This window comes from Amia ocellicauda, unplaced genomic scaffold (assembly GCF_036373705.1).
Source record: "Amia ocellicauda isolate fAmiCal2 unplaced genomic scaffold, fAmiCal2.hap1 HAP1_SCAFFOLD_175, whole genome shotgun sequence".
NCBI lineage: Eukaryota > Metazoa > Chordata > Actinopteri > Amiiformes > Amiidae > Amia > Amia ocellicauda.
In genome coordinates this window covers 1-23,965 of record NW_027102738.1, presented here as the reverse complement: position 1 = coordinate 23,965, position 23,965 = coordinate 1, and the positions used below count along the sequence as shown (strand labels likewise).

At 46.3% G+C, this 23,965-nt stretch overlaps 15 non-coding genes and 45 pseudogenes across 15 annotated transcripts; all 60 read left to right on the top strand.

Moving 5' to 3' along the window:
• The first annotated feature begins 251 nt into the window (after window positions 1-251).
• On the top strand, window positions 252-370 carry LOC136724017 (uncharacterized; annotated as a pseudogene).
• A 214-nt stretch (window positions 371-584) lies between these two features.
• On the top strand, window positions 585-703 carry LOC136724135 (uncharacterized; annotated as a pseudogene).
• Window positions 704-929: 226 nt separating this feature from the next.
• On the top strand, window positions 930-1,048 carry LOC136724145 (uncharacterized; annotated as a pseudogene).
• A 211-nt stretch (window positions 1,049-1,259) lies between these two features.
• Window positions 1,260-1,378, top strand: LOC136724157 (uncharacterized; annotated as a pseudogene).
• Window positions 1,379-1,589: 211 nt separating this feature from the next.
• LOC136724122 (5S ribosomal RNA) lies at window positions 1,590-1,708 on the top strand. Its single transcript, XR_010806944.1, has one exon. It is a non-coding gene; the product is annotated as a 5S ribosomal RNA (ribosomal RNA).
• Window positions 1,709-1,926: 218 nt separating this feature from the next.
• On the top strand, window positions 1,927-2,045 carry LOC136724071 (5S ribosomal RNA). The gene has a single exon (XR_010806929.1). It is a non-coding gene; the product is annotated as a 5S ribosomal RNA (ribosomal RNA).
• A 210-nt stretch (window positions 2,046-2,255) lies between these two features.
• On the top strand, window positions 2,256-2,374 carry LOC136724074 (uncharacterized; annotated as a pseudogene).
• A 217-nt stretch (window positions 2,375-2,591) lies between these two features.
• Window positions 2,592-2,710, top strand: LOC136724051 (uncharacterized; annotated as a pseudogene).
• Window positions 2,711-2,934: 224 nt separating this feature from the next.
• LOC136724138 (uncharacterized) lies at window positions 2,935-3,053 on the top strand (annotated as a pseudogene).
• Window positions 3,054-3,269: 216 nt separating this feature from the next.
• On the top strand, window positions 3,270-3,388 carry LOC136724041 (uncharacterized; annotated as a pseudogene).
• A 220-nt stretch (window positions 3,389-3,608) lies between these two features.
• Window positions 3,609-3,727, top strand: LOC136724117 (5S ribosomal RNA). Its single transcript, XR_010806939.1, has one exon. It is a non-coding gene; the product is annotated as a 5S ribosomal RNA (ribosomal RNA).
• A 219-nt stretch (window positions 3,728-3,946) lies between these two features.
• Window positions 3,947-4,065, top strand: LOC136724142 (uncharacterized; annotated as a pseudogene).
• A 210-nt stretch (window positions 4,066-4,275) lies between these two features.
• LOC136724031 (uncharacterized) lies at window positions 4,276-4,394 on the top strand (annotated as a pseudogene).
• Window positions 4,395-4,614: 220 nt separating this feature from the next.
• LOC136724019 (uncharacterized) lies at window positions 4,615-4,733 on the top strand (annotated as a pseudogene).
• Window positions 4,734-4,943: 210 nt separating this feature from the next.
• Window positions 4,944-5,062, top strand: LOC136724127 (5S ribosomal RNA). Its single transcript, XR_010806946.1, has one exon. It is a non-coding gene; the product is annotated as a 5S ribosomal RNA (ribosomal RNA).
• Window positions 5,063-5,273: 211 nt separating this feature from the next.
• LOC136724123 (5S ribosomal RNA) lies at window positions 5,274-5,392 on the top strand. The gene has a single exon (XR_010806945.1). It is a non-coding gene; the product is annotated as a 5S ribosomal RNA (ribosomal RNA).
• Window positions 5,393-5,608: 216 nt separating this feature from the next.
• LOC136724069 (uncharacterized) lies at window positions 5,609-5,727 on the top strand (annotated as a pseudogene).
• A 209-nt stretch (window positions 5,728-5,936) lies between these two features.
• Window positions 5,937-6,055, top strand: LOC136724151 (uncharacterized; annotated as a pseudogene).
• A 215-nt stretch (window positions 6,056-6,270) lies between these two features.
• On the top strand, window positions 6,271-6,389 carry LOC136724105 (uncharacterized; annotated as a pseudogene).
• A 221-nt stretch (window positions 6,390-6,610) lies between these two features.
• LOC136724129 (uncharacterized) lies at window positions 6,611-6,729 on the top strand (annotated as a pseudogene).
• Window positions 6,730-6,945: 216 nt separating this feature from the next.
• LOC136724068 (uncharacterized) lies at window positions 6,946-7,064 on the top strand (annotated as a pseudogene).
• Window positions 7,065-7,273: 209 nt separating this feature from the next.
• On the top strand, window positions 7,274-7,392 carry LOC136724038 (uncharacterized; annotated as a pseudogene).
• A 215-nt stretch (window positions 7,393-7,607) lies between these two features.
• LOC136724104 (uncharacterized) lies at window positions 7,608-7,726 on the top strand (annotated as a pseudogene).
• Window positions 7,727-7,947: 221 nt separating this feature from the next.
• On the top strand, window positions 7,948-8,086 carry LOC136724057 (uncharacterized; annotated as a pseudogene).
• Window positions 8,087-8,303: 217 nt separating this feature from the next.
• Window positions 8,304-8,422, top strand: LOC136724066 (uncharacterized; annotated as a pseudogene).
• Window positions 8,423-8,638: 216 nt separating this feature from the next.
• Window positions 8,639-8,757, top strand: LOC136724042 (uncharacterized; annotated as a pseudogene).
• A 209-nt stretch (window positions 8,758-8,966) lies between these two features.
• LOC136724134 (uncharacterized) lies at window positions 8,967-9,085 on the top strand (annotated as a pseudogene).
• Window positions 9,086-9,637: 552 nt separating this feature from the next.
• LOC136724150 (uncharacterized) lies at window positions 9,638-9,756 on the top strand (annotated as a pseudogene).
• Window positions 9,757-9,973: 217 nt separating this feature from the next.
• On the top strand, window positions 9,974-10,092 carry LOC136724065 (uncharacterized; annotated as a pseudogene).
• Window positions 10,093-10,308: 216 nt separating this feature from the next.
• On the top strand, window positions 10,309-10,427 carry LOC136724025 (uncharacterized; annotated as a pseudogene).
• A 210-nt stretch (window positions 10,428-10,637) lies between these two features.
• LOC136724028 (uncharacterized) lies at window positions 10,638-10,756 on the top strand (annotated as a pseudogene).
• A 568-nt stretch (window positions 10,757-11,324) lies between these two features.
• On the top strand, window positions 11,325-11,443 carry LOC136724137 (uncharacterized; annotated as a pseudogene).
• A 219-nt stretch (window positions 11,444-11,662) lies between these two features.
• On the top strand, window positions 11,663-11,781 carry LOC136724064 (uncharacterized; annotated as a pseudogene).
• A 218-nt stretch (window positions 11,782-11,999) lies between these two features.
• LOC136724063 (uncharacterized) lies at window positions 12,000-12,118 on the top strand (annotated as a pseudogene).
• A 223-nt stretch (window positions 12,119-12,341) lies between these two features.
• LOC136724093 (uncharacterized) lies at window positions 12,342-12,460 on the top strand (annotated as a pseudogene).
• A 570-nt stretch (window positions 12,461-13,030) lies between these two features.
• On the top strand, window positions 13,031-13,149 carry LOC136724107 (5S ribosomal RNA). Its single transcript, XR_010806932.1, has one exon. It is a non-coding gene; the product is annotated as a 5S ribosomal RNA (ribosomal RNA).
• Window positions 13,150-13,368: 219 nt separating this feature from the next.
• LOC136724040 (uncharacterized) lies at window positions 13,369-13,487 on the top strand (annotated as a pseudogene).
• A 210-nt stretch (window positions 13,488-13,697) lies between these two features.
• On the top strand, window positions 13,698-13,816 carry LOC136724067 (uncharacterized; annotated as a pseudogene).
• Window positions 13,817-14,037: 221 nt separating this feature from the next.
• LOC136724023 (uncharacterized) lies at window positions 14,038-14,156 on the top strand (annotated as a pseudogene).
• A 557-nt stretch (window positions 14,157-14,713) lies between these two features.
• On the top strand, window positions 14,714-14,831 carry LOC136724132 (uncharacterized; annotated as a pseudogene).
• Window positions 14,832-15,385: 554 nt separating this feature from the next.
• LOC136724155 (uncharacterized) lies at window positions 15,386-15,504 on the top strand (annotated as a pseudogene).
• Window positions 15,505-16,061: 557 nt separating this feature from the next.
• LOC136724116 (5S ribosomal RNA) lies at window positions 16,062-16,180 on the top strand. The gene has a single exon (XR_010806938.1). It is a non-coding gene; the product is annotated as a 5S ribosomal RNA (ribosomal RNA).
• A 216-nt stretch (window positions 16,181-16,396) lies between these two features.
• Window positions 16,397-16,515, top strand: LOC136724098 (uncharacterized; annotated as a pseudogene).
• Window positions 16,516-16,734: 219 nt separating this feature from the next.
• On the top strand, window positions 16,735-16,853 carry LOC136724120 (5S ribosomal RNA). The gene has a single exon (XR_010806942.1). It is a non-coding gene; the product is annotated as a 5S ribosomal RNA (ribosomal RNA).
• Window positions 16,854-17,063: 210 nt separating this feature from the next.
• Window positions 17,064-17,182, top strand: LOC136724062 (uncharacterized; annotated as a pseudogene).
• Window positions 17,183-17,400: 218 nt separating this feature from the next.
• On the top strand, window positions 17,401-17,519 carry LOC136724021 (uncharacterized; annotated as a pseudogene).
• Window positions 17,520-17,735: 216 nt separating this feature from the next.
• Window positions 17,736-17,854, top strand: LOC136724119 (5S ribosomal RNA). Its single transcript, XR_010806941.1, has one exon. It is a non-coding gene; the product is annotated as a 5S ribosomal RNA (ribosomal RNA).
• A 553-nt stretch (window positions 17,855-18,407) lies between these two features.
• LOC136724139 (5S ribosomal RNA) lies at window positions 18,408-18,526 on the top strand. Its single transcript, XR_010806947.1, has one exon. It is a non-coding gene; the product is annotated as a 5S ribosomal RNA (ribosomal RNA).
• A 557-nt stretch (window positions 18,527-19,083) lies between these two features.
• LOC136724113 (5S ribosomal RNA) lies at window positions 19,084-19,202 on the top strand. Its single transcript, XR_010806936.1, has one exon. It is a non-coding gene; the product is annotated as a 5S ribosomal RNA (ribosomal RNA).
• Window positions 19,203-19,418: 216 nt separating this feature from the next.
• Window positions 19,419-19,537, top strand: LOC136724097 (uncharacterized; annotated as a pseudogene).
• A 219-nt stretch (window positions 19,538-19,756) lies between these two features.
• On the top strand, window positions 19,757-19,875 carry LOC136724140 (uncharacterized; annotated as a pseudogene).
• A 210-nt stretch (window positions 19,876-20,085) lies between these two features.
• Window positions 20,086-20,204, top strand: LOC136724061 (uncharacterized; annotated as a pseudogene).
• Window positions 20,205-20,422: 218 nt separating this feature from the next.
• LOC136724020 (uncharacterized) lies at window positions 20,423-20,541 on the top strand (annotated as a pseudogene).
• Window positions 20,542-20,757: 216 nt separating this feature from the next.
• On the top strand, window positions 20,758-20,876 carry LOC136724046 (5S ribosomal RNA). The gene has a single exon (XR_010806927.1). It is a non-coding gene; the product is annotated as a 5S ribosomal RNA (ribosomal RNA).
• Window positions 20,877-21,429: 553 nt separating this feature from the next.
• LOC136724034 (5S ribosomal RNA) lies at window positions 21,430-21,548 on the top strand. The gene has a single exon (XR_010806926.1). It is a non-coding gene; the product is annotated as a 5S ribosomal RNA (ribosomal RNA).
• A 553-nt stretch (window positions 21,549-22,101) lies between these two features.
• On the top strand, window positions 22,102-22,220 carry LOC136724022 (5S ribosomal RNA). The gene has a single exon (XR_010806925.1). It is a non-coding gene; the product is annotated as a 5S ribosomal RNA (ribosomal RNA).
• A 209-nt stretch (window positions 22,221-22,429) lies between these two features.
• LOC136724073 (uncharacterized) lies at window positions 22,430-22,548 on the top strand (annotated as a pseudogene).
• A 550-nt stretch (window positions 22,549-23,098) lies between these two features.
• On the top strand, window positions 23,099-23,217 carry LOC136724153 (5S ribosomal RNA). The gene has a single exon (XR_010806948.1). It is a non-coding gene; the product is annotated as a 5S ribosomal RNA (ribosomal RNA).
• Window positions 23,218-23,433: 216 nt separating this feature from the next.
• LOC136724052 (uncharacterized) lies at window positions 23,434-23,552 on the top strand (annotated as a pseudogene).
• Window positions 23,553-23,777: 225 nt separating this feature from the next.
• LOC136724144 (uncharacterized) lies at window positions 23,778-23,896 on the top strand (annotated as a pseudogene).
• The last annotated feature ends 69 nt before the right edge of the window (window positions 23,897-23,965 follow it).

Below are 23,965 nucleotides of genomic sequence, written 5' to 3'. Positions count from 1 at the left end.
GAAAGGGGGTCAAACACAGTATTAGTATGGTGTTCCTAATAATCCTTTAGGTGAGTTCATCGTAGCTCTTAATACTCTCTTTCTGTCTGGAGGAGATATAATTGAAGTATTGTACACGTACCCGGATACTTTCAACACCCATTGCTGCACTGATATTTTTCCCTCCATTTTTCTTTATCCATTTTTTTTTTGCTGGAAGTTCCGTCAATACCCGCCAACCTTTAAGAGACATCATGCAGCCAGGCCACTCGGCTTGTGGCCACACCGTCCTGAATGCGCCCGATCTCGTAAGATCTCGGAAGCTAAACGGGGCAGGACCTGGTCAGTACTTGAATGTGAGACCTCCTGGAAATACCTGGTGCTGCAAGCTTTTACGTCTCCTGGGTAACTTTATCGTAGCTCTTAATACTCTCTATCTGTCTGGAGGAGACATAATTGAAGTATTTTACACGTACCCGGCTACTTTCAACACCCTTTGCTGCACTGATATTTTTCCCTCCATTTTTCTTTTTTCTTTTTTTTTTGCTGGAAGTTCCGTCAATATCCGCCAGCCTTTAAGAGACATCATGCAGCCAGGCCTCTCGGCTTGCGGCCACACCATCCTGAACGCGCCCGATCTCGTCAGATCTCGGAAGCTAAACGGGGCAGGACCTGGTCAGTACTTGAATGTGAGACCTCCTGGAAATACCTGGTGCTGCAAGCTTTTACGTCTCCTGGGTAACTTTATCGTAGCTCTTAATACTCTCTATCTGTCTGGAGGAGACATAATTGAAGTATTTTACACGTACCCAGCTACTGTCAACACCCTTTGCTGCACTGATATTTTTCCATCCATTTTTCTTTTTTTTTTTTTTTTTTTTTTTTTTTTTGCAGGAAGTTCCGTCAATACCCGCCAACCTTTAAGAGACATCATGCAGCCAGGCCACTCGGCTTGTGGCCACACCGTCCTGAATGCGCCCGATCTCGTAAGATCTCGGAAGCTAAACGGGGCAGGGCCTGGTCAGTACTTGGATGGCTGACCTCCTAGAAATAACAGGTGCTGCAAGCTTTTTACGTCTCCTGGGTAACTTCATCGTAGCTCTTAATACTCTCTTTCTGTCTGCAGGAGATATAATTGAAGAATTGTACACGTACCTGGCAACTATCAACACCCTTTGCTGCACTGGTATTTCTCCCTCCATTTCTCTTTTTTTTTTTTTGCTGGCTGTTCCGTCAATACCCGCCAGCCTTTAAGAGACATCATGCAGTCAGGCATCTTGGCTTGCAGCCACACCGTCCTGAACGCGCCCGATCTCGTCAGATCTCGGAGGCTAAACGGGGCAAGGTCTGGTCAGTACTTGGATGGGTGTCCTCCTGGAAATACCAGGTGCTGCAAGCTTTTTACGTCTCCTGGGTAACTTCATCGTAGCTCTTAATACTCTCTTTCAGTCTGGAGGAGATATAATTGAAGAATTGTACACGTACCTGGCTACTTTCAACACCCTTTGCTGCACTGATATTTTTACCTCCATTTCTCTTTTTTTTTATTTGCTGGATGTTCCGTCAAAACCCGCCAACCATTAAGAGACATCATGCAGCCAGGCCTCTTGGCTTGCAGCCACACCGTCCTGAACGCCCCCGATCTCATCAGATCTTGGAATTTAAACGGGGCAGGGCCTGGTCAGTACTTGGATGGGTGACCTCCTGGAAATACCTGGTGCTGCAAGCTTTTACGTCTCCTGGGTAACTTTATCGTAGCTCTTAATACTCTCTATCTGTCTGGAGGAGGTATAATTGAAGTATTGTACACGTACCCGGCTACTTTCAACACCCTTTCCTGCACTGATATTTTTTCCTCCATTTTTCTATATATTTTTTTTTTTTTTTGCTGGAAATTCCGTCAATACCCGCCAGCCTTTAAGAGACATCATGCAGCCAGACATCTCGGCTTGTGGCCACACCGTCCTGAATGCGCCCGATCTCGTCAGATCTCGGAAGCTAAACGGGGCAGGGCCTGGTCAGTACTTGGATGGGAGACCTCCTAGAAATACCAGGTGCTACAAGCTTTTTACGTCTCCTGGGTAACTTCATCGTAGCTCTTAATACTCTCTTTCTGTCTCCAGGAGATATAATTGAAGAATTGTACACGTACCCGGCTACTTTCAACACCCTTTGCTGCACTGGTATATTTCCCTCTATTTTTCTTTTTTTTTTTTGCTGGCAGTTCCGTCAATACCCGCCAGCCTTTAAGAGACATCATGCAGCCAGGCATCTTGGCTTGCGGCCACACCATCCTGAACTCGCCCGATCTCGTCAGATCTTGGAAGCTAAACGGGGCAGGACCTGGTCGGTACATGAATGTGAGACCTCCTAGAAATACCTGGTGCTGCAAGCTTTTACGTCTCCTGGGTAACTTTATCGTAGCTCTAAATACTCTCTTTCTGTCTGGAGGAGATATAATTGAAGAATTGTACACATACCCGGCTACTTTCAACACCCTTTGCTGCACTGATATTTTTCCCTCCATTTTTTTTTCTTTTTTTTTTTTTTTTGCTGGAAGTTCCGTCAATACCCTCCAGCCTTTAAGAGACATCATGCAGCCAGGCCTCTTGGCTTGAGGCCACACCGGCCTGAACGCGCCCGATCTCGTCAGATCTCGAAAGCAAAACGGGGCAGGTCCTGGTCAGTACTTGGATGGGTGACCTCCTGGAAATACCAGGTGCTGCTAGCTTTTTCATCTCCTGGGTAACTTCATCGTAGCTCTTAATACTCTCTTTCTGTCTGGAGGAGATATAATTGAAGTATTGTACACGTACCCAGCTACTGTCAACACCCTTTGCTGCACTGATATTATTCCATCCATTTTTCTTTTTTTTTTTTTTTTTTTTTTTTTTTGCTGGAATTACCGTCAATACCCGCCAACCTTTAAGAGACATCAAGCAGCCAGACATCTCGGCTTGCGGCCACACCGTCCTGAACGCGCCCGATCTCGTCAGATCTCGGAAGCTAAACGGGGCAGGACCTGGTCAGTACTTGAATGTGAGACCTCCTGGAAATACCTGGTGCTGCAAGCTTTTACGTCTCCTGGGTAACTTTATCGTAGCTCTTAATACTCTCTATCTGTCTGGAGGAGATATAATTGAAGGATTGTACACGTACCCGGCTACCTTCAACACGCTTTGCTGCACTGATATTTTTTACCTCCATTTTTCTTTTTTCTTTTGTTTTTTGCAGGAAGTTCCATCAATACCCTCCAGCCTTTAAGAGACATCATGCAGCCAGGCCTCTTGGCTTGAGGCCACACCGTCCTGAAGACGCAAGATCTCGTCAGATCTCGGAAGCTAAACGGGGCAGGGCCTGGTCAGTACTTGGATGGGAGACCTCCTGGAAATACCTGGCGCTGCAAGCTTTTACGTCTCCTGGGTAACTTCATCGTAGCTCTTAATACTCTCTTTCTGTCTCCAGGAGATATAATTGAAGAATTGTACATGTACCCGGCTACTTTCAACACACTGTCCTGCACTGATATTTTTCCCTCCATTTTTCTATTTATTTTTTTTTTTTTTTTTGCTGGAAGTTCCGTCAATACCCGCCAACCTTTAAGAGACATCATGCAGCCAGGCTTTTCGGCTTGTGGCCACACCGTCCTGAATGCGCCCGATTTCGTCAGATCTCGGAAGCTAAACAGGGCAGGGCCTGGTCAGTACTTGGATGGGAGACCTCCTAGAAATACCAGGTGCTGCAAGCTTTTTACGTCTCCTGGGTAACTTCATCGTAGCTCTTAATACTCTCTTTCTGTCTCCAGGAGATATAATTGAAGAATTGTACACGTACCCAGCTACTTTCAACACCCTTTCCTGCACTGATATTTTTCCCTCCATTTTTCTATTTTATTTTTTTTTTTTTTGCTGGAAGTTCCGTCAATACCCGCCAACCTTTAAGAGACATCAAGCAGCCAGGCCTTTCGGCTTGTGGCCACACCATCCTCAATGCGCCCGATCTCGTCAGATCTTGGAAGCTAAACGGGGCAGGGCCTGGTCAGTACTTGGATGGGAGACCTCCTAGAAATACCAGGTGCTGCAAGCTTTTTACGTCTCCTGGGTAACTTCATCGTAGCTCTTAATACTCTCTTTCTGTCTCCAGGAGATATAATTGAAGAATTGTACACGTACCCGGCTACTTTCAACACCCTTTGCTGCACTGGTATATTTCCCTCTATTTTTCTTTTTTTTTTTTGCTGGCAGTTCCGTCAATACCCGCCAGCCTTTAAGAGACATCATGCAGCCAGGCATCTCGGCTTGCGGCCACACCATCCTGAACTCGCCCGATCTCGTCAGATCTCGGAAGCTAAACGGGGCAGGGTCTCGTCAGTACTTGGATGGGAGACCTCCTGGAAATACCTAGTGCTGCAAGCTTTTACGTCTCCTGGGTAACTTTATCGTAGCTCTTAATACTCTCTCTCTGTCTGGAGGAGATATAATTGAAGTATTGTACACGTACCCGGCTACTTTCAACACCCTTTCCTGCACTGATATTTTTCCCTCCATTTTTCTATTTTTTTTTTTTTTTATTTTTGCTGGAAGTTACGTCAATACCCGCCAACCTTTAAGAGACATCATGCAGCCAGGCCTTTCGGCTTGTGGCCACACCGTCCTCAATGCGCCCGATCTCGTCAGATCTCAGAAGCTAATCGGGGCAGGGCCTGGTCAGTACTTGGATGGGAGACCTCCTAGAAATACCAGGTGCTGCAAGCTTTTTACGTCTCCTGGGTAACTTCATCGTAGCTCTTAATACTCTCTTTCTGTCTCCAGGAGATATAATTGAAGAATTGTACACGTACCCGGCTACTTTCAACACCCTTTGCTGCACTGGTATATTTCCCTCTATTTTTCTTTTTTTTTTTTGCTGGCAGTTCCGTCAATACCCGCCAGCCTTTAAGAGACATCATGCAGCCAGGCCTCTCGGCTTGCGGCCACACCGTCCTGAATGCGCCCGATCTCGTCAGATCTCGGAAGCTAAACGGGGCAGGGCCAGGTCAGTAGTTGGATGGGAGACCTCCTAGAAATACCAGGTGCTGCAAGCCTTTTACGTCTCCTGGGTAACTTCATCGTAGCTCTTAATACTCTCTTTCTGTCTGGAGAAGATATAATTGAAGAATTGTACATGTACCCGGCTACTTTCAACACCCTTTGCTGCTCTGGTATTTTTCCCTCTATTTTTCTATTTTTTTTTTCGCTGGCATTTCCGTCAATACCCGCCAGCCTTTAAGAGACATCATGCAGCCAGGCATCTCGGCTTGCGGCCACACCATCCTGAACGCGCCCGATCTCGTCAGATCTCGGAAGCTAAACGGGGCAGGGCCTGGTCAGTACTTGGATGGGAGACCTCCTAGAATTACCAGGTGCTGCAAGCTTTTTACGTCTCCTGGTTAACTTCATCGTAGCTCTTAATACTCTCTTTCTGTCTCCAGGAGATATAATTGAAGAATTGTACACGTACCCGGCTACTTTCAACACCCTTTCCTGCACTGATATTTTTCCCTCCATTTTTCTTTTTATTTTATTTTTTTGCTGGAAGTTCCGTCAATATCCGCCAGCCTTTAAGAGACATCATGCAGCCAGGCCTCTTGGCTTGTAGTCACACTGTCCTGAACGCGCCCGATCATATCAGATTTCGGAAGCTAAATGGGGCATGGCCTGGTCAGTACTTGGATGTGTGACCTCCTGAAAATACCAGGTGCTGCAAGCTTTTTACGTCTCCTGGGTAACTTCATCGTAGCTCTTAATACTCTCTTTCTGTCTCCAGGAGATATAATTGAAGAATTGTACACGTACCCGGCTACTTTCAACACCCTTTGCTGCACTGTTATATTTCCCTCTATTTTTCTTTTTTTTTTTGCTGGCAGTTCCGTCAATACCCGCCAGCCTTTAAGAGACATCATGCAGCCAGGCATCTCGGCTTGCGGCCACACCGTCCTGAACGCGCCCGATCTCGTCAGATCTCGGAAGATAAACGGGGCAGGACCTGGTCAGTACTTGAATGTGAGACCTCCTGGAAATACCTGGTGCTGCAAGCTTTTACGTCTCCTGGGTAACTTTATCGTAGCTCGTAATACTCTCTATCTGTCTGGAGGAGATATAATTGAAGAATTGTACAAGTACCCGGCTACCTTCAACACGCTTTGCTGCACTGATATTTGTCCCTCCATTTTTCTTTTTTCTTTTGTTTTTTGCTGGAAGTTCCATCAATACCCTCCAGCCTTTAAGAGACATCATGCAGCCAGGCCTCTTGGCTTGAGGCCACACCGTCCTGAAGACGCAAGATCTCGTCAGATCTCGGAAGAAAAACTGGGCAGGGCCTGGTCAGTAATTGGATGGGTGACCTCCTGGAAATACCAGGTGCTGAATGCTTTTTACATCTCCTGGGTAACTTCATCGTAGCTCTTAATACTCTCATTCAGTCTGGAGGAGATATAATTGAAGAATTGTACATGTACCCGGCTACTTTCAACACCCTGTCCTGCACTGATAATTTTCCCTCCATTTTTCTATTTATTTATTTTTTATTTTTTGCTGGAAGTTCCGTCAATACCCGCCAGCCTTTAAGAGACATCATGCAGCCCGTCCTCTTGGCTTGCGGCCACACCGTCCTGAACACGTCCGATCTCATCAGATCTCGGAAGCTAAACGGGGCAGGGCCTCGTCAGTACTTGGATGGGAGACCTCCTGGAAATACCTGGTGCTGCAAGCCTTTTACGTCTCCTGGGAAACTTCATCGTAGCTCTTAATACTCTCTATCTGTCTGGAGGAGATATAATTGAAGTATTGTACACGTACCCGGCTACTTTCAACAGCCTTTGCTGCACTGATATTTTTCCCTCCATTTTTCTTTTTATTTTATTTTTTTGCTGGAAGTTCCGTCAATACCCGCCAGCCTTTAAGAGACATCAAGCAGCCAGGCTTCTTGGCTTGTAGTCACACTGTCCTGAACGCGCCCGATCATATCAGATTTCGGAAGCTAAATGGGGCATGGCCTGGTCAGTACTTGGATGTGTGACCTCCTGAAAATACCAGGTGCTGCAAGCTTTTTACGTCTCCTGGGTAACTTCATCGTAGCTCTTAATACTCTCTTTCTGTCTCCAGGAGATATAATTGAAGAATTGTACACGTACCCGGCTACTTTCAACACCCTTTGCTGCACTGGTATATTTCCCTCTATTTTTCTTTTTTTTTTTGCTGGCAGTTCCGTCAATACCCGCCAGCCTTTAAGAGACATCATGCAGCCAGGCATCTCGGCTTGCGGCCACACCGTCCTGAACGCGCCCGATCTCGTCAGATCTCGGAAGATATACGGGGCAGGACCTGGTCAGTACTTGAATGTGAGACCTCCTGGAAATACCTGGTGCTGCAAGCTTTTACGTCTCCTGGGTAACTTTATCGTAGCTCGTAATACTCTCTATCTGTCTGGAGGAGATATAATTGAAGAATTGTACACGTACCCGGCTACCTTCAACACGCTTTGCTGCACTGATATTTGTCCCTCCATTTTTCTTTTTTCTTTTGTTTTTTGCTGGAAGTTCCATCAATACCCTCCAGCCTTTAAGAGACATCATGCAGCCAGGCCTCTTGGCTTGAGGCCACACCGTCCTGAAGACGCAAGATCTCGTCAGATCTCGGAAGAAAAACTGGGCAGGGCCTGGTCAGTAATTGGATGGGTGACCTCCTGGAAATACCAGGTGCTGAATGCTTTTTACATCTCCTGGGTAACTTCATCGTAGCTCTTAATACTCTCATTCAGTCTGGAGGAGATATAATTGAAGAATTGTACATGTACCCGGCTACTTTCAACACCCTGTCCTGCACTGATAATTTTCCCTCCATTTTTCTATTTATTTATTTTTTATTTTTTGCTGGAAGTTCCGTCAATACCCGCCAGCCTTTAAGAGACATCATGCAGCCCGGCCTCTTGGCTTGCGGCCACACCGTCCTGATCGCGCCCGATCTTGCCCGATCTTGCCCGATCTTGTCAGATCTCGGAAGCTAAACGGGGCAGGACCTGGTCAGTACTTGGATGGGAGACCTCCTGGAAATACCAGGTGCTGCCAGCTTTTTACGTCTCCTGGGGAACTTCATCGTAGCTCTTAATACTCTCTTTCAGTCTGGAGAAGATATAATTGAAGAATTGTATACGTACCCGGCTACTTTCAACACCCTTTGCTGCACTGATATTTTTCCCTCCATTTTTCTATTTTTTTTTTTTTTTTTGCTGGAAATTCCGTCAATACCCGCTAGCCTTTAAGAGACATCATGCAGCCAGGCATCTCGGCTTGCGGCCACACCATCCTGAACTCGCCCGATCTCGTCAGATCTTGGAAGCTAAACGGGGCAGGACCTGGTCGGTACATGAATGTGAGACCTCCTGGAAATACCTGGTGCTGCAAGCTTTTACGTCTCCTGGGTAACTTTATCGTAGCTCTTAATACTCTCTATCTGTCTGGAGGAGATATAATTGAAGTATTGTACACGTACCCAGCTACTGTCAACACCCTTTGCTGCACTGATATTTTTCCATCCATTTTTCTTTTTTTTTTTTTTTTTTTGCTGGAAGTTCCGTCAATACCCGCCAAGCTTTAAGAGACATCATGCAGCCAGGCCTCTTGGCTTGCAGCCACACCATCCTGAACGTGCCTGATCTCGTCAGATTTCGGAAGCTAAACGGGGCAGGGCCTGATCAGAACTTGGATGGGAGACCTCCAGGAAATACCTGGTGCTGCAAGCTTTTACGTCTCCTGGGTAACTTCATCGTAGCTCTTAATACTCTCTATCTGTCTGGAGGTGTTATAATTGAGGAATTGTACACGTACCCGGCTACTTTCAACAGCCTTTGCTGCACTGGTATTTTTCCCTCTATTTTTCTTTTTTTTATTTGCTGGCAGTTCCGTCAATACCCGCCAGCCTTTAAGAGATATCATGCAGCCACGCGTCTCGGCTTGCGGCCACACCATCCTGAACGCGCCCGATCTCGTCAGATCTCGGAAGCTAAACGGGGCAGGACCTGGTCAGTACTTGAATGTGAGACCTCCTGGAAATACCTGGTGCTGCAAGCTTTTACGTCTCCTGGGTAACTTTATCGTAGCTCTTAATTCTCTCTTTCTGTCTGGAGGAGATATAATTGAAGTATTGTACACGTACCCAGCTACTGTCAACACCCTTTGCTGCACTGATATTTTTCCATCCATTTTTCTTTTTTTTTTTTTTTTTTTTTTTTTTTGCTGGCAGTTCCGTCAATATCCGCCAGCCTTTAAGAGACATCATGCAACCAGGCCTCTCGGCTTGCGGACACACAGTCCTGAATGAGCCCGATGTCAGAAGATCTCGGAAGCTAAACGGGGCAGGACCTGGTCAGTACTTAAATGTGAGACCTCCTGGAAATACCAGGTGCTGCCAGCTTTTTACGTCTCCTGGGGAACTTCATCGTAGCTCTTAATACTCTCTTTCAGTCTGGAGAAGATATAATTGAAGAATTGTACACGTACCCAGCTACTGTCAACACCCTTTGCTGCACTGATATTTTTCCCTCCATTTTTCTTTTTTTTTTTGCTGGAAATTCCGTCAATACCCGCCAACCTTTAGGAGACATCATGCAGCCAGGCCTTTCGGCTTGTGGCCACACAGTCCTGAATGCGCCCGATCTCGTCAGATCTCGGAAGCTAAACGGGGCAGGACCTGGTCAGTACTTGGATGGGAGACCTCCTAGAAATACCAGGTGCTGCAAGCTTTTTACGTCTCCTGGGTAACTTCATCGTAGCTCTTAATACTCTCTTTCTGTCTCCAGGAGATATAATTGAAGAATTGTACACGTACCCGGCTACTTTCAACACCCTTTCCTGCACTGATATTTTTCCCTCCATTTTTCTATTTTTTTTTTTTTTTTTGCTGGAAATTCCGTCAATACCCGCTAGCCTTTAAGAGACATCATGCAGCCAGGCATCTCGGCTTGCGGCCACACCATCCTGAACTCGCCCGATCTCGTCAGATCTTGGAAGCTAAACGGGGCAGGACCTGGTCGGTACATGAATGTGAGACCTCCTGGAAATACCTGGTGCTGCAAGCTTTTACGTCTCCTGGGTAACTTTATCGTAGCTCTTAATACTCTCTATCTGTCTGGAGGAGATATAATTGAAGTATTGTACACGTACCCAGCTACTGTCAACACCCTTTGCTGCACTGATATTTTTCCATCCATTTTTCTTTTTTTTTTTTTTTTTTTGCTGGAAGTTCCGTCAATACCCGCCAACCTTTAAGAGACATCATGCAGCCAGGCCTCTTGGCTTGCAGCCACACCATCCTGAACGTGCCTGATCTCGTCAGATCTCGGAAGCTAAACGGGGCAGGGCCTGATCAGAACTTGGATGGGAGACCTCCAGGAAATACCTGGTGCTGCAAGCTTTTTACGTCTCCTGGGTAACTTCATCGTAGCTCTTAATACTCTCTATCTGTCTGGAGGTGTTATAATTGAGGAATTGTACACGTACCCGGCTACTTTCAATAGCCTTTGCTGCACTGGTATTTTTCCCTCTATTTTTCTTTTTTTTATTTGCTGGCAGTTCCGTCAATACCCGCCAGCCTTTAAGAGATATCATGCAGCCACGCGTCTCGGCTTGCGGCCACACCATCCTGAACGCGCCCGATCTCGTCAGATCTCGGAAGCTAAACGGGGCAGGACCTGGTCAGTACTAGAATGTGAGACCTCCTGGAAATACCTGGTGCTGTTAGCTTTTACGTCTCCTGGGTAACTTTATCGTAGCTCTTAATTCTCTCTTTCTGTCTGGAGGAGATATAATTGAAGTATTGTACACGTACCCAGCTACTGTCAACACCCTTTGCTGCACTGATATTTTTCCATCCATTTTTCTTTTTTTTTTTTTTTTTTTTTTTTTTTGCTGGCAGTTCCGTCAATATCCGCCAGCCTTTAAGAGACATCATGCAACCAGGCCTCTCGGCTTGCTGACACACAGTCCTGAATGAGCCCGATGTCAGAAGATCTCGGAAGCTAAACGGGGCAGGGTTTGGTCAGTACTTGGATGGGAGACCTCCTAGAAATACCAGGTGCTGCAAGATTTTTATGTTTCCTGGGTAACTTCATCGTAGCTCTTAATACTCTCTTTCTGTCTCCAGGAGATATAATTGAAGAATTGTACACGTACCAGGCTACTTTCAACACCCTTTGCTGCACTGGTATATTTCCCTCTATTTTTCTTTTTTTTTTTGCTGGCAGTTCCGTCAATACCCGCCAGCCTTTAAGAGACATCATGCAGCCAGGAATCTCGGCTTGCGGCCACACCATCCTGTGGCCACACCGTCCTGAATGCGCCCGATCTCGTCAGATCTCGGAAGCTAAACGGGGCAGGGCCTGGTCAGTACTTGGATGGGAGACCTCCTAGAAATACCAGGTGCTGCAAGCTTTTTACGTCTCCTGGGTAACTTCATCGTAGCTCTTAATACTCTCTTTCTGTCTCCAGGAGATATAATTGAAGAATTGTACACGTACCCGGCTACTTTCAACACCCTTTCCTGCACTGATATTTTTCCCTCCATTTTTCTATTTTTTTTTTTTTTTTTTTGCTGGAAATTCCGTCAATACCCGCCAGCCTTTAAGAGACATCATGCAGCCAGGCATCTCGGCTTGCGGCCACACCATCCTGAACTCGCCCGATCTCGTCAGATCTTGGAAGCTAAACGGGGCAGGACCTGGTCGGTACATGAATGTGAGACCTCCTGGAAATACCTGGTGCTGCAAGCTTTTACGTCTCCTGGGTAACTTCATCGTAGCTCTTAATACTCTCTTTCTGTCTCCAGGAGATATAATTGAAGAATTGTACACGTACCCGGCTACTTTCAACACCCTTTCCTGCACTGATATTTTTCCCTCCATTTTTCTATTTTTTTTTTTTTTTTTTTGCTGGAAATTCCGTCAATACCCGCCAGCCTTTAAGAGACATCATGCAGCCAGGCATCTCGGCTTGCGGCCACACCATCCTGAACTCGCCCGATCTCGTCAGATCTTGGAAGCTAAACGGGGCAGGACCTGGTCGGTACATGAATGTGAGACCTCCTGGAAATACCTGGTGCTGCAAGCTTTTACGTCTCCTGGGTAACTTTATCGTAGCTCTTAATACTCTCTATCTGTCTGGAGGAGATATAATTGAAGTATTGTACACGTACCCAGCTACTGTCAACACCCTTTGCTGCACTGATATTTTTCCATCCATTTTTCTTTTTTCTTTTTTTATTTTTTATTTTTGTGGAAGTTCCGTCAATACCCGCCAACCTTTAAGAGACATCATGCAGCCAGGCCTCTCGGCTTGAGGCCACACCGTCCTGAAGACGCAAGATCTCGTCAGATCTCGGAAGAAAAACTGGGCAGGGCCTGGTCAGTAATTGGATGGGTGACCTCCTGGAAATACCAGGTGCTGAAAGCTTTTTACATCTCCTGGGTAACTTCAGCGTAGCTCTTAATACTCTCTATCTGTCTGGAGGAGATATAATTGAAGAATTGTACATGTACCCGGCTACTTTCAACACCCTGTCCTGCACTGATATTTTTCCCTCCATTTTTCTATTTATTTATTTTTTATTTTTTACTGGAAGCTCCGTCAATACCCGCCAGCCTTTAAGAGACATCATGCAGCCCGGCCTCTTGGCTTGCGGCCACACCGTCCTGAACGCGCCCGATCTTGCCCGATCTTGCCCGATCTTGTCAGATCTCAGAAGCTAAACGGGGCAGGACCTGGTCAGTACTTAAATGTGAGACCTCCTGGAAATACCAGGTGCTGCCAGCTTTTTACGTCTCCTGGGGAACTTCATCGTAGCTCTTAATACTCTCTTTCAGTCTGGAGAAGATATAATTGAAGAATTGTACACGTACCCGGCTACTTTCAACACCCTTTGCTGCACTGGTATTTTTCCCTCTATTTTTCTTTTTTTTTTTCGCTGGCAGTTCCTTCAATACCCGCCAGCCTTTAAGAGACATCATGCAGCCAGGCATCTCGGCTTGCGGCCACACCATCCTGAACGCGCCCGATCTCATCAGATCTCGGAAGCTAAACGGGGCAGGGCCTGGTCAGTACTTTGATGGGAGACCTCCTGGAAATACCAGGTCCTGCAAGCTTTTTACGTCTCCTGGGTAACTTCATCGTAGCTCTTAATACTCTCTTTCTGTCTCCAGGAGATATAATTGAAGAATTGTACACGTACCCGGCTACTTTCAACATCCTTTCCTGCACTGATATTTTTCCCTCCATTTTTCTTTTTTTTTTTTTTTTTTTTTGCTGGAAATTCCGTCAATACCCGCCAGCCTTTAAGAGACATCATGCAGCCAGACATCTCGGCTTGCGGCCACACCGTCCTGAACGCGCCCGATCTTGTCAGATCTCGGAAGCTAAACGGGGCAGGACCTGGTCAGTACATGAATGTGAGACCTCCTGGAAATACCTGGTGCTGCAAGCTTTTACGTCTCCTGGGTAACTTTATCGTAGCTCTTAATACTCTCTCTCTGTCTGGAGGAGATATAATTGAAGTATTGTACACGTACCCAGCTACTGTCAACACCCTTTGCTGCACTGATATTTTTCCATCCATTTTTTTTTTTTTTTTTTTGCTGGAAGTTCCGTCAATACCCGCCAACCTTTAAGAGACATCATGCAGCCAGGCCTCTCGGCTTGCGGCCACACCGTCCTGAAGACGCAAGATCTCGTCAGATCTCGGAAGAAAAACTGGGCAGGGCCTGGTCAGTAATTGGATGGGTGACCTCCTGGAAATACCAGGTGCTGAAAGCTTTTTACATCTCCTGGGTAACTTCAGCGTAGCTCTTAATACTCTCATTCAGTCTGGAGGAGATATAATTGAAGAATTGTACATGTACCCGGCTACTTTCAACACCCTGTCCTGCACTGATATTTTTCCCTCCATTTTTCTATTTATTTATTTTTTATTTTTTACTGGAAGTTCCGTCAATACCCGCCAGCCTTTAAGAGACATCATGCAGCCCGGCCTCTTGGCTTGCGGCCACACCGTCCTGAACGCGCCCGATCTCGTCAGATCTCGGAAGCTAAACGGGGCAGGACCTGGTCAGTACTTAAATGTGAGACCTCCTGGAAATACCAGGTGCTGCCAGCTTTTTACGTCTCCTGGGGAACTTCATCGTAGCTCTTAATACTCTCTTTCAGTCTGGAGAAGATATAATTGAAGAATTGTACACGTACCCGGCTACTTTCAACACCCTTTCCTGCACTGATATTTTTCCCTCCATTTTTCTATTTTTCTTTTTTTTTTTGCTGGCAGTTCCGTCAATACCCGCCAACCTTTAAGAAACATCATGCAGCCAGGCCTCTTGGCTTGAGGCCACACCGTCCTGAAGACGCAAGATCTCGTCAGATATCGGAAGAAAAACTGGGCAGGGCCTGGTCAGTAATTGGATGGGTGACCTCCTGGAAATACCAGGTGCTGAAAGCTTTTTACATCTCCTGGGTAACTTCAGCGTAGCTCTTAATACTGTCATTCAGTCTGGAGGAGATATAATTGAAGAATTGTACATGTACCCGGCTACTTTCAACACCCTGTCCTGCACTGATATTTTTCCCTCCATTTTTCTATTTATTTATTTTTTATTTTTTGCTGGAAGTTCCGTCAATACCCGCCAGCCTTTAAGAGACGTCATGCAGCCAGGCATCTCGGCTTGCGGCCACACCTTCCTGAACGCGCCCGATCTCGTCAGATCTCGGAAGCTAACGGGGCAGGGCCTGGTCAGTACTTGGATGGGAGACCTCCTAGAAATACCAGGTGCTGCAAGCTTTTTACGTCTCCTGGGTAACTTCATCATAGCTCTTAATACTCTCTTTCAGTCTGTAGGAGATATTATTGAAGAATTGTACACGTACCCGGCTACTTTCAAAACCCTTTGCTGCACTGATATTTTTCCCTCCATTTTTCTTTTTTCTTTTTTTTTTTGCTGGAAGTTCCGTCAATACCCGCCAGCCTTAAAGAGACATCATGCAGCTGGGCCTCTCGGCTTTCGGCCACACCGTCCTGAACGCGCATGATATCGTCAGATCTCGGAAGCTTAACGGGGCAGGACCTGGTCAGTACTTGAATGTGAGACCTCCTGGAAATACCAGGTGCTGCAAGCTTTTACGTCTCCTGGGTAACTTTATCGTAGCTCCTAATACTCTCTTACAGTCTGCAGGAGATATAATTGAAGAATTGTACACGTACCCGGCTACTTTCAACACCCTTTCCTGCACTGATATTTTTCTCTCCATTTTTCTATTTTTTTTTTATTTTTTTTTGCTGGAAGTTCCGTCAATACCCGCCAACCTTTAGGAGACATCATGCAGCCAGGCCTTTCGGCTTGTGGCCACACCGTCCTGAATGCGCCTGATCTCGTCAGATCTCGGAAGCTAAACGGGGCAGGACCTGGTCAGTACTTGGATGGGAGACCTCCTAGAAATACCAAGTGCTGCAAGCTTTTTACGTCTCCTGGGTAACTTCATCGTAGCTCTTAATACTCTCTTTCTGTCTCCAGGAGATATAATTGAAGAATTGTACACGTACCCGGCTACTTTCAACACCCTTTCCTGCACTGATATTTTTCCCTCCATTTTTCTATTTTTCTTTTTTTTTTTGCTGGCAGTTCCGTCAATACCCGCCAACCTTTAAGAGACATCATGCAGCCAGGCCTCTTGGCTTGAGGCCACACCGTCCTGAAGACGCAAGATCTCGTCAGATATCGGAAGAAAAACTGGGCAGGGCCTGGTCAGTAATTTGATGGGTGACCTCCTGGAAATACCAGGTGCTGAAAGCTTTTTACATCTCCTGGGTAACTTCAGCGTAGCTCTTAATACTCTCATTCAGTCTGGAGGAGATATAATTGAAGAATTGTACATGTACCCGGCTACTTTCAACACCCTGTCCTGCACTGATATTTTTCCCTCCATTTTTCTATTTATTTATTTTTTATTTTTTGCTGGAAGTTCCGTCAATACCCGCCAGCCTTTAAGAGACGTCATGCAGCCAGGCATCTTGGCTTGCGGCCACACCTTCCTGAACGCGCCCGATCTCGTCAGATCTCGGAAGCTAACCGGGGCAGGGCCTGGTCAGTACTTGGATGGGAGACCTCCTAGAAATACCAGGTGCTGCAAGCTTTTTACGTCTCCTGGGTAACTTCATCATAGCTCTTAATACTCTCTTTCAGTCTGTAGGAGATATTATTGAAGAATTGTACACGTACCCGGCTACTTTCAAAACCCTTTGCTGCACTGATATTTTTCCCTCCATTTTTCTTTTTTCTTTTTTTTTTTGCTGGAAGTTCCGTCAATACCCGCCAGCCTTAAAGAGACATCATGCAGCTGGGCCTCTCGGCTTTCGGCCACACCGTCCTGAATGCGCATGATATCGTCAGATCTCGGAAGCTAAACGGGGCAGGACCTGGTCAGTACTTGAATGTGAGACCTCCTGGAAATACCAGGTGCTGCAAGCTTTTACGTCTCCTGGGTAACTTTATCGTAGCTCTTAATACTCTCTTTCAGTCTGCAGGAGATATAATTGAAGAATTGTACACGTACCCGGCTACTTTCAACACCCTTCCTGCACTGATATTTTTCCCTCCATTTTTCTATTTTTGTTTTTTTTTCTTTTTGCTGGAAGTTCCGTCAATACCCGCCAACCTTTAAGAGACATCATGCAGCCTGGCCTTTCGGCTTGTGGCCACACCGTACTGAATGCACCCGATCTCGTCAGATCTCGGAAGCTAAACGGGGCAGGGCCTGGTCAGTACTTGGATGGGAGACCTCCTAGAAATACCAGGTGCTACAAGCTTTTTACGTCTCCTGGGTAACTTCATCGTAGCTCTTAATACTCTCTTTCTGTCTCCAGGAGATATAATTGAAGAATTGTACACGTACCCGGCTACTTTCAACACCCTTTGCTGCACTGGTATATTTCCCTCTATTTTTCTTTTTTTTTTTTGCTGGCAGTTCCGTCAATACCCGCCAGCCTTTAAGAGACATCATGCAGCCAGGCATCTCGGCTTGCGGCCACACCATCCTGAACTCGCCCGATCTCGTCAGATCTTGGAAGCTAAACGGGGCAGGACCTGGTCGGTACATGAATGTGAGACCTCCTGGAAATACCTGGTGCTGCAAGCTTTTACGTCTCCTGGGTAACTTTATCGTAGCTCTTAATACTCTCTTTCAGTCTGCAGGAGATATAAATGAAGAATTGTACACGTACCTGGCTACTTTCAACACCCTTTCCTGCACTGATATTTTTCCCTCCATTTTTCTATTTTTTTTTTTTTTTTTTTGCTGGAAATTCCGTCAATACCCGCCAGCCTTTAAGAGACTTCATGCAGCCAGGCATCTCGGCTTGCGGCCACACCGTCCTGAACGCGCCCGATCTCGTCAGATCTCGGAAGCTAAACGGGGCAGGACCTGGTCAGTACATGAATGTGAGACCTCCTGGAAATACCTGGTGCTGCAAGCTTTTACGTCTCCTGGGTAACTTTATCGTAGCTCTTAATACTCTCTATCTGTCTGGAGGAGATATAATTGAAGTATTGTACATGTACCCAGCTACTGTCAACACCATTTGCTGCACTGATATTTTTCCATCCATTTTTCTTTTTTTTTTTTTTTTTTTGCTGGAAGTTCCGTCAATACCCGCCAACCTTTAAGAGACATCATGCAGCCAGGCCTTTCGGCTTGTGGCCACACCGTCCTGAATGCGCCCGATCTCGTCAGATCTCGGAAGCTAAACGGGGCAGGACCTGGTCAGTACTTGGATGGGAGACCTCCTAGAAATACCAGGTGCTGCAAGCTTTTTACGTCTTCTGGGTAACTTCATCGTAGCTCTTAATACTCTCTTTCTGTTTCCAGGAGATATAATTGAAGAATTGTACACGTACCCGGCTACTTTCAACACCCTTTGCTGCACTGGTATATTTCCCTGTATTTTTCTTTTTTTTTTTTGCTGGCAGTTCCGTCAATACCCGCCAGCCTTTAAGAGACATCATGCAGCCAGGCATCTCGGTTTGCGGCCACACCATCCTGAACGCGCCCTATCTCGTCAGATCTCGGATGCTAAACGGGGCAGGACCTGGTCAGTACATGAAAGTGAGACCTCCTGGAAATACCTAGTTCTGCAAGCTTTTACGTCTCCTGGGTAACTTTATCGTAGGTCTTAATACTCTCTCTCTGTCTGGAGGAGATATAATTGAAGTACTGTACACGTATCCAGCTACTGTCAACACCCTTTGCTGCACTGATATTTTTCCATCCATTTTTCTTTTTTCTTTTTTTTTTTTTTTTTTTTGCTGGAAGTTCCGTCAATACCCGCCAACCTTTAAGAGACATCATGCAGCCAGGCCTTTCGGCTTGTGGCCACACCGTCCTGAATGCGCCCGATCTCGTCAGATCTCGGAAGCTAAACGGGGCAGGGCCTGGTCAGTACTTGGATGGGAGACCTCCTAGAAATACCAGGTGCTGCAAGCCTTTTACGTCTCCTGGGTAACTTCATCGTAGCTCTTAATACTCTCTTTCTGTCTCCAGGAGATATAATTGAAGAATTGTACACGTACCCGGCTACTTTCAACACCCTTTCCTGCACTGATATTTTTCCCTCCATTTTTCTATTTTTCTTTTTTTTTTTGCTGGCAGTTCCGTCAATACCCGCCAACCTTTAAGAGACATCATGCAGCCAGGCCTCTTGGCTTGAGGCCACACCGTCCTGAAGACGCAAGATCTCGTCAGATATCGGAAGAAAAACTGGGCAGGGCCTGGTCAGTAATTTGATGGGTGACCTCCTGGAAATACCAGGTGCTGAAAGCTTTTTACATCTCCTGGGTAACTTCAGCGTAGCTCTTAATACTCTCATTCAGTCTGGAGGAGATATAATTGAAGAATTGTACATGTACCCGGCTACTTTCAACACCCTGTCCTGCACTGATATTTTTCCCTCCATTTTTCTATTTATTTATTTTTTATTTTTTGCTGGAAGTTCCGTCAATACCCGCCAGCCTTTAAGAGACGTCATGCAGCCAGGCATCTTGGCTTGCGGCCACACCTTCCTGAACGCGCCCGATCTCGTCAGATCTCGGAAGCTAACCGGGGCAGGGCCTGGTCAGTACTTGGATGGGAGACCTCCTAGAAATACCAGGTGCTGCAAGCTTTTTACGTCTCCTGGGTAACTTCATCATAGCTCTTAATACTCTCTTTCAGTCTGTAGGAGATATTATTGAAGAATTGTACACGTACCCGGCTACTTTCAAAACCCTTTGCTGCACTGATATTTTTCCCTCCATTTTTCTTTTTTCTTTTTTTTTTTGCTGGAAGTTCCGTCAATACCCGCCAGCCTTAAAGAGACATCATGCAGCTGGGCCTCTCGGCTTTCGGCCACACCGTCCTGAATGCGCATGATATCGTCAGATCTCGGAAGCTAAACGGGGCAGGACCTGGTCAGTACTTGAATGTGAGACCTCCTGGAAATACCAGGTGCTGCAAGCTTTTACGTCTCCTGGGTAACTTTATCGTAGCTCTTAATACTCTCTTTCAGTCTGCAGGAGATATAATTGAAGAATTGTACACGTACCCGGCTACTTTCAACACCCTTCCTGCACTGATATTTTTCCCTCCATTTTTCTATTTTTGTTTTTTTTTCTTTTTGCTGGAAGTTCCGTCAATACCCGCCAACCTTTAAGAGACATCATGCAGCCTGGCCTTTCGGCTTGTGGCCACACCGTACTGAATGCACCCGATCTCGTCAGATCTCGGAAGCTAAAAGGGGCAGGGCCTGGTCAGTACTTGGATGGGAGACCTCCTAGAAATACCAGGTGCTACAAGCTTTTTACGTCTCCTGGGTAACTTCATCGTAGCTCTTAATACTCTCTTTCTGTCTCCAGGAGATATAATTGAAGAATTGTACACGTACCCGGCTACTTTCAACACCCTTTGCTGCACTGGTATATTTCCCTCTATTTTTCTTTTTTTTTTTTGCTGGCAGTTCCGTCAATACCCGCCAGCCTTTAAGAGACATCATGCAGCCAGGCATCTCGGCTTGCGGCCACACCATCCTGAACTCGCCCGATCTCGTCAGATCTTGGAAGCTAAACGGGGCAGGACCTGGTCGGTACATGAATGTGAGACCTCCTGGAAATACCTGGTGCTGCAAGCTTTTACGTCTCCTGGGTAACTTTATCGTAGCTCTTAATACTCTCTTTCAGTCTGCAGGAGATATAAATGAAGAATTGTACACGTACCTGGCTACTTTCAACACCCTTTCCTGCACTGATATTTTTCCCTCCATTTTTCTATTTTTTTTTTTTTTTTTTTGCTGGAAATTCCGTCAATACCCGCCAGCCTTTAAGAGACTTCATGCAGCCAGGCATCTCGGCTTGCGGCCACACCGTCCTGAACGCGCCCGATCTCGTCAGATCTCGGAAGCTAAACGGGGCAGGACCTGGTCAGTACATGAATGTGAGACCTCCTGGAAATACCTGGTGCTGCAAGCTTTTACGTCTCCTGGGTAACTTTATCGTAGCTCTTAATACTCTCTATCTGTCTGGAGGAGATATAATTGAAGTATTGTACATGTACCCAGCTACTGTCAACACCATTTGCTGCACTGATATTTTTCCATCCATTTTTCTTTTTTTTTTTTTTTTTTTGCTGGAAGTTCCGTCAATACCCGCCAACCTTTAAGAGACATCATGCAGCCAGGCCTTTCGGCTTGTGGCCACACCGTCCTGAATGCGCCCGATCTCGTCAGATCTCGGAAGCTAAACGGGGCAGGGCCTGGTCAGTACTTGGATGGGAGACCTCCTAGAAATACCAGGTGCTGCAAGCTTTTTACGTCTTCTGGGTAACTTCATCGTAGCTCTTAATACTCTCTTTCTGTTTCCAGGAGATATAATTGAAGAATTGTACACGTACCCGGCTACTTTCAACACCCTTTGCTGCACTGGTATATTTCCCTGTATTTTTCTTTTTTTTTTTTGCTGGCAGTTCCGTCAATACCCGCCAGCCTTTAAGAGACATCATGCAGCCAGGCATCTCGGTTTGCGGCCACACCATCCTGAACGCGCCCTATCTCGTCAGATCTCGGAAGCTAAACGGGGCAGGACCTGGTCAGTACATGAAAGTGAGACCTCCTGGAAATACCTAGTTCTGCAAGCTTTTACGTCTCCTGGGTAACTTTATCGTAGGTCTTAATACTCTCTCTCTGTCTGGAGGAGATATAATTGAAGTACTGTACACGTATCCAGCTACTGTCAACACCCTTTGCTGCACTGATATTTTTCCATCCATTTTTCTTTTTTCTTTTTTTTTTTTTTTTTTTTGCTGGAAGTTCCGTCAATACCCGCCAACCTTTAAGAGACATCATGCAGCCAGGCCTTTCGGCTTGTGGCCACACCGTCCTGAATGCGCCCGATCTCGTCAGATCTCGGAAGCTAAACGGGGCAGGGCCTGGTCAGTACTTGGATGGGAGACCTCCTAGAAATACCAGGTGCTGCAAGCTTTTTACGTCTCCTGGGTAACTTCATCGTAGCTCTTAATACTCTCTTTCTGTCTCCAGGAGATATAATTGAAGAATTGTACACGTACCCGGCTACTTTCAACACCCTTTGCTGCACTGGTATATTTCCCTCTATTTTTCTTTTTTTTTTTTGCTGGCAGTTCCGTCAATACCCGCCAGCCTTTAAGAGACATCATGCAGCCAGGCATCTCGGCTTGCGCCCACACCATCCTGAACGCGCCCTATCTCGTCAGATCTCGGAAGCTAAACGGGGCAGGACCTGGTCAGTACTTGAAAGTGAGACCTCCTGGAAATACCTAGTTCTGCAAGCTTTTACGTCTCCTGGGTAACTTTATCGTAGCTCTTAATACTCTCTCTCTGTCTGGAGGAGATATAATTGAAGTACTGTACACGTATCCAGCTACTGTCAACACCCTTTGCTGCACTGATATTTTTCCATCCATTTTTCTTTTTTCTTTTTTTCTTTTTTTTTTTTGCTGGAAGTTCATTCAATACCCGCCAACCTTTAAGAGACATCATGCAGCCAGGCCTTTCGGCTTGTGGCCACACCGTCCTGAATGCGCCCGATCTCGTCAGATCTCGGAAGCTAAACGGGGCAGGGCCTGGTCAGTACTTGGATGGGAGACCTCCTAGAAATACCAGGTGCTGCAAGCTTTTTACGTCTCCTGGGTAACTTCATCGTAGCTCTTAATACTCTCTTTCTGTCTCCAGGAGATATAATTGAAGAATTGTACACGTACCCGGCTACTTTCAACACCCTTTGCTGCACTGGTATATTTCCCTCTATTTTTCTTTTTTTTTTTGCTGGCAGTTCCGTCAATACCCACCAGCCTTTAAGAGACATCATGCAGCCAGGCATCTCGGCTTGCGGCCACACCATCCTGAACGCGCCCGATCTCGTCAGATCTCGGAAGCTAAACGCGGCAGGACCTGGTCAGTACATGAAAGTGAGACCTCCTGGAAATACCTAGTGCTGCAAGCTTTTACGTCTCCTGGGTAACTTTATCGTAGCTCTTAATACTCTCTCTCTGTCTGGAGGAGATATTATTGAAGAATTGTACACGTACCCGGCTACTTTCAAAACCCTTTGCTGCACTGATATTTTTCCCTCCATTTTTCTTTTTTCTTTTTTTTTTTGCTGGAAGTTCCGTCAATACCCGCCAGCCTTAAAGAGACATCATGCAGCTGGGCCTCTCGGCTTTCGGCCACACCGTCCTGAATGCGCATGATATCGTCAGATTTCGGAAGCTAAACGGGGCAGGACCTGGTCAGTACATGAATGTGAGACCTCCTGGAAATACCTGGTGCTGCAAGCTTTTACGTCTCCTGGGTAACTTTATCGTAGCTCTTAATACTCTCTATCTGTCTGGAGGAGATATAATTGAAGTATTGTACACGTACCCAGCTACTGTCAACACCATTTGCTGCACTGATATTTTTCCATCCATTTTTCTTTTTTTTTTTTTTTTTTTGCTGGAAGTTCCGTCAATACCCGCCAACCTTTAAGAGACATCATGCAGCCAGGCCTTTCGGCTTGTGGCCACACCGTCCTGAATGCGCCCGATCTCGTCAGATCTCGGAAGCTAAACGGGGCAGGGCCTGGTCAGTACTTGGATGGGAGACCTCCTAGAAATACCAGGTGCTGCAAGCTTTTTACGTCTCCTGGGTAACTTCATCGTAGCTCTTAATACTCTCTTTCTGTCTCCAGGAGATATAATTGAAGAATTGTACACGTACCCGGCTACTTTCAACACCCTTTGCTGCACTGATATTTCTCCCTCCATTTTTCTTTTTTTTTTTTTTTTTTTGCTGGAAGTTCCGTCAATACCCACCAGCCTAAAGAGACATCATGCAGCCGGGCCTCTTGGCTTTCGGCCACACCGTCCTGAACGCGCCCGATATCGTCAGATCTCGGAAGGTAAAAGGGGCAGGGCCTGGTCAGTACTTGGATGGGTGACCTCCTGGAAATGCCAGGTGCTGCAAGCTTTTTACGTCTCCTGGGTAACTTCATCGTAGCTCTTAATACTCTCTTTCTGTCTGGAGGAGATATAATTGAAGAATTGTACACGTACCCGGCTACTTTCAAAACCCATTACTGCACTGATATTTTTCCCTCCATTTTTCTTTTTCTTTTTTTTTTTTTTTTTTTTTGCTGGAAGTTCCGTCAATACCCGCCAACCTTTAAGAGACATCATGCAGCCAGGCCTCTCGGCTTGCGGCCACACCGTCCTGAATTCCCCCGATCTCGTCAGAACTCGGAAGCTAAACGGGGCATGGCTAGGTCAGTACTTGGATGGGAGACCTCCTAGAAATACCAGGTGCTGCAAGCCTTTTACGTCTCCTGGGTAACTTCATCGTAGCTCTTAATACTCTCTTTCTGTGTCCAGGAGATATAATTG